Genomic DNA, 6,000 nt, shown 5'->3' on the forward strand with positions numbered 1-6,000 from the left:
GGCCTATCAACTTCATTCATGTTGTAGTATCATGTTAATATGTGATACCAATCCCAATATTACATCCCTGTCTAGAGAGTTATTAAAAATTAAGTCACATGAATGGAAATACAGAAATATAGTGATCTCTTGGCCAATCATGTTATAAATGTATGAAGTTTCAATGATCCCGGGTGACCATTTTATTTTTTAGTATATAAGTTACAGTTATAGAACCTATGGCCGCAATTCAAATGTTAAATTAAGAATTTTTGCGTAAATGTACTATTGTATATGCATGTATTGTATTCCATTGTTGAGAGCATGTGGCTCATTTATGGATTGATAATTTCATCATCTAACTGCAGGCTGAGCTAAATGAGCTGTATAACATTGCTGTTAGTAGCCAACGAAGGATATTGAAGATTGCAGAAATCCTCTCCTCTCAGCCGAGAGCAAAAGCTTCCACTTCTGGGCTTGAAGCATTGGACAAAGGAAAAAAACCTGTACAGGAGGACTATACAATGCACAAGAGTCCTGATACCAAAGAAGAGCTGGAATTTCAATCTGCCGAAGAAGGGGCCAACGACGAGGATGATGATGCTGAAGAAATTGATGCGGAAGGGTCTGATGAAGACGAACATAATGCAGCGCAGGCCGAGAAAGACGATGCCAATACGAGGACAAATATTGAAGGTATCCCAGACCCAGAGCTGAATGAAGATGTAATGGACGTGGAGAATCCAATTCCTACCTCATCAGTCGTACCCGATAACATCGTCGCGGATTGGAACAAGGGACCACCATGACAACAACTGCGCAAGAAAGCATTATACAGCTTCAAGAGCAAGAGCAGGAGCAATACAGGTCAAACGTCATAGAACCTGCCGAAGAGGGTCAATGTATGGTGCAACCACCTTTGCACGCCAGTGCATCGACGTCACATCTGCTTGAGCAAGAAATACCACGAAGGTTGCGATCATATGGTCGAAAGCGGAAAGGTTGGTATACTGTTATTATTCATAAGGTTCTAATTCAAGTAGTATGGCTGTAACATCTATTATCATATATGGTAACTGTGTTTATATACCATCATGATGCTACCTACACGGGTCTGAACTCTCGCTTGTCATTATCGAAAACTTGTTAGCCATACTGTCATACCCTGTCCGATGTGAAACACATATGAAGTTTATGTAACAAACATGAAAATGTTAGTTACATTGCGGTGGAAAAATGTTACAAAATAGTTATTGAAAAGTTACAGTGTGTTTAAAAATTGTTACCAAAAAATTTGGTAACTTATAGATTAAAAATTAGTATGTTTGAAGAATGTTTACAGTGTGCTTGAAGTTTGTCACAAAATAGTTACCTGAAAGTTACAGTTTGCTCTATTGAATACAAACTGTCATATTCGCGAATCGTTAGGCACGAAATTTATTTTACATTATTGTACAATAGTTACCGGAAAGTTATACTGTGTTCCAAAGCTGTTACGAAATAGTTAATGGGGAAGATGGTATTTCATAATTAATGCAAAGTCCGTAATTCAAGAATGTTAGTTACGAAGTGTTTGTAACTTGTTACATTAGTGATTATTTAGACGAAAGTTGAATGTTATTGAAGACTGTTAGTTCATATAAATTAATAGATAAGTTACAGTTTCCAAAATTAAAACATAACTCCATATTAAATGATTGCTGTTTAAATGTGTGTTTGTAGGTTGAAACTCACTTATTTATTGGTCAAAGTGCATTTGAAAACTTTTAGAAACAGTTAATTTAGCATACTGTTATGGTGTGATTGAAGCCTGTTACAAATTAGTTATTGAGAAGTTATAGTGTGTTTGAAAATTTATCACAACTGTTTGAAAAGTGTTAGTTACAGTGTGTTTGAAGAGTCGTACAAATAGTTCTTAGGACAGTTACATTGCATTTGAAAAATAATCGATTGGTGTAAGATGACTGCTAATTGCATTGTGTGTCAAAAATGAAGCAAAATACCTTATAATTTGTTAGACGACAACAAATGAATGTCATATGAAATGCCAGGTTATCCGTCTTTTGTAGGAGGCCCTGACATTGAGGTGAAGCACAAGTCTACACGTGCAACAAAGAAGAGCACCGTTCTGCGGTCAGCAGAGTTCATTCTGCCAACACCTGTGACAGTTAGCCTATACGAAAAAAATGTGGCTGCATATGCATGGGATCCAGACCAAAATCCCAAGTAAGATTCTTGACAAAATTATTAATTCGATCTTGTGATCCATTCACTACAATAAGTACGCGTGTGGTTCATAATAAGATGGCATAGAAAAACAGATTGAATATGGATGAGGGGTCTTGGTTCATATACATTAGTCAGATTTTCGTGTTTTGGAGTAGGAGTAATAATTATTAGTATTTCGTTTAATTGTGTCCTGGATGTGATAGGGACATACATGTTCGAATGTATCAATTTTCGCTGACTCGGCTTGACTTGAGGACACTGGAAAATGGCATGCATGTGTCTAATCGGGTCAGTAGTTCATTACTTTTAGTCAAAAAGTTTGATTATATATCTATTGTTTGGAATAGTCATACGTAAACTCACCCAAGCAACACTCAATTATATGTTTTGATCACCATTTTCCATTGATTAGGTGATTGATATGTTTGTCCGTCTCATGAATTGGGGTGGAAGAACTACCAAAATTAGGAAGCTTGAACGCTACATCGTAGAACCTGTTGCAGTTGTGAGTTTGAAATTTGGACTGCATCCTACAGTTGTGTTAAAGTTTTTCATCATCATATCTGAATTGGTATTACGATCCAACGCACCATTATTAATGTCTTCTATGCACCTTTCACTCGGCTATGTTATTGGTTGCAGGAAGGAATTTTAAAAATGGGAAAATTCGACAAGCTCTCTGATGCCAGCTTATCTGCTAAGCTTCTAAAGCTCTTCAAGGTTCGCAATAACAATACAGGGGTTGATCCTGCAAATTGTGATTGGGTATGCAATTATCAATTTTAATCCAAAACTTCTTATGTGACTGTCCAACATTCAAAACATGTGTGAACTATTATATGTAGAATGACCTGTCTGACCTTTTTCATACCTCATTTGGCGCAGATACTTGTGCCAGTATGCATAGAGGGGTCTTGGTTTGTCTACAGCTTTGGTGTCTCAGAGAAAGAAGTGCACGTGCTAGACCCTGATAGCACTCAAGCAAAGAGCAAAGACATTAGTGTACTGAATCGACTGGTATGTTGGACAAACTGCTAAATGCATTACACGACATGACAGTGACACATTAGTGGATTGTAATCAGTTTTACATAATCTTTGGTGATATAGAAACGTGCACTGGGTTTGGTCGTGGCGGCAAAGTTTGGCAAGGAAATTGACTTCTCCAGTTTCGGATTTTTTGTTGCCGATGTCCCTCATCACTCACCCAACAAAGTGTAAATAGTTTGACTTCTCCCGTCATTATTGTTAGAGCGTGTACTAAGTTTTTTGTCCAACATATATACCATAACTGACTAATGAGAAGACAACGTGAACAGGTGTGACAGTGGTGTTTTCGTTATGACATTCCTAGAGCATTGGAGCGGAAGGTTGGTTGTTCGGCTTACAGAGGTATTACAATTGATATACCTTTTCTCCCAACAATCCATCTGAAATTGATTTAATGCTTGTTACCTCGGCACTCAACTATACTAATTCCTATCTGTTGTGCTGATAGGAAAATGTTGGCAAGTATCGAGTGCTGTACACAGCTCGATTGTGTAACTCAGCGGAGAACTCAAAGTTTCCGGACAGCTTCGCAAACCTGCAAGTACGTAAACGGGCGCAGTTGAATGTTGGTAATGCTTGATTTATAAGTATTGATGACTGGGAGAGAAGGAAATTCACAAAATTGCATTTGACGTGCTTTTGTATATTATTACATGTGTATTACAGCTTTTGGATTGCTGTAACTAATTTTATTTTGGAGTCTACTGAGAAGGACCTTTCTTTTGAGACAGTAGTTTTGTTTTTCTGGAGACATTAGCATCAATACTGATTAGCAATTTGTATCGTGGTGCTGTTTATTTATCATTTGTGGCCATAAATTATGAATTTAATTCAGGTTTTCTGTTGACACTAGAATAATGTCAGTAATAACATTAACGGAGCATTAATTGGTTCAAATGTGTCGTGACTCTATGGTTCACATGGATTGTGAATTGACATGGTTTAGGGTTTAGACTAGCTTTCGTAGTTCAAAGACTGATACATAGAGCACATATAAAGGTACATATTGTGCATTTCCAGAGCACAACGACCAGACCGTATGTGACTAAGACAAATACATAAAATTTGTAAATTGGGATTTTACAATCAAGCCCACACAAAATATAAAATTTATCCCTCTCATTTTCAACACCTACCCTTTTAATTGTAAGAGTATTTACTATCTGGGATTTGCTTCTAAAAAAAATTGTAATATTCTTCATGAACGAATAATATTACTTATTGTTGAAGCAGGACCAAATCTACATCGTTTCAACAACCCGAGACATCGTTGATGCTTAGCCGAACAAATTAACCATCCATAAGTTTGTTGTAGTAACTACCATTACTACATGGGTGTATCACTTCTTTGAAGAAGGTGCAAAGGCAGGTGAACAACTTGTACATCAAATATTAAGACCCAGGGTATCAACACGAATAGTTAAAAATTTATATAATTTTTATCAACACTGAAGTGTGTGACATGATAATCAACAGGTGCGCAATGAAGTGCAAACATGGGTATACATACCAAATACTTTAAATTTGACAAGTTGTACGCTAAAAATAATAAAGGGATTGACCCTCATCCAAAGGGACAAGGGGCACAAACGGTTGCAGGTGCAACCGTTTGTGCGGGTTGTATTCATTTTTCACGGCGCGTACCTTTCATTAAACACGATGTAACTTACTTTGCACACGACGTAATTTTACAACACTTTTTTGTGGGTCCCACACATGACGTGAAAATCGAGTTACATGGTATAATCTGAGCCGCACAAATTTTTGAGGCCACATCGTGGCCGTGAACCTTCAGGAATGGTTGTCACTGACAACCGTTCCTGCCCCATTTCCCATCCAAAGGGAGAAGAGGTAGGGACGGTTACCCTCTGTGACAGTTAATGGCCAAGATTTGGCTAACAAAATTTGTTAGGGTCAGAAATTAACGTGTATGGGAACCCAAAAAAATTAGTTCTATTGTTACTCGCTGTTGTTCTAGTGTTACATCATGTACAATTGATGTTACACTGTATGCAACATGTGCACAAAATTTTCTAAAATTATGTTGCTTGCTTATATCGTTTCTTGCCACATATTAACTCAACTATCCTGTGTGTTTGTCCGTGTTAACTCCCATCGACACCCAACTACTACTTCATCAAAAGGTTGAAACACTTTCATTTGTATGCCCTAAAAGGAGTTTTAGAGCATTCAGATGTCTTCATCTACCACTATTAGTGGCGGATCTACTGAGTTAAGGTACCAATATCGGCACTGTCACTGCGGGAAAAGGGCTGTGCTGAAGATCGTGGAGTCACAGAAACCAACGAAGGGGTTGATGTACTTCGTCTGTGAAGGAAAAGCTTGTTCTTTTTTCGCTTGGTGTCATCCAATAGGGAGGAATCATGATCAAGTTTAGACAAATAATTGTCCTCTCTCACCTAATCGACAAGCAATAAGCAGAGAAAGCTCCATCGATAGTCCCGGAACAGTGAGAAATGAATCAAACTCTTTCCCGTATCATGTGGATAGAATCGAACAAGATATTCGACAAATGAAAACCTTCATGGCGATATCGGTAACGGTAGGCCTTCTGTTGCTACTAATAGCAATTTCTCGCTAAAACAACTAGAACTTTATGACACGTATAATGCGGACTGCGACTGTAGTTTGTCATATATAGATCATCTATAGTTTGCCCTTCCCATTTTGGCATTTCATCAGGAAGAACTTTCAAATAGTAGATGGAGTCTTATGGTTGAAT

The sequence above is a fragment of the Coffea arabica genome, chromosome 6e, assembly GCF_036785885.1.
Source record: "Coffea arabica cultivar ET-39 chromosome 6e, Coffea Arabica ET-39 HiFi, whole genome shotgun sequence".
Lineage (NCBI taxonomy): Eukaryota > Viridiplantae > Streptophyta > Magnoliopsida > Gentianales > Rubiaceae > Coffea > Coffea arabica.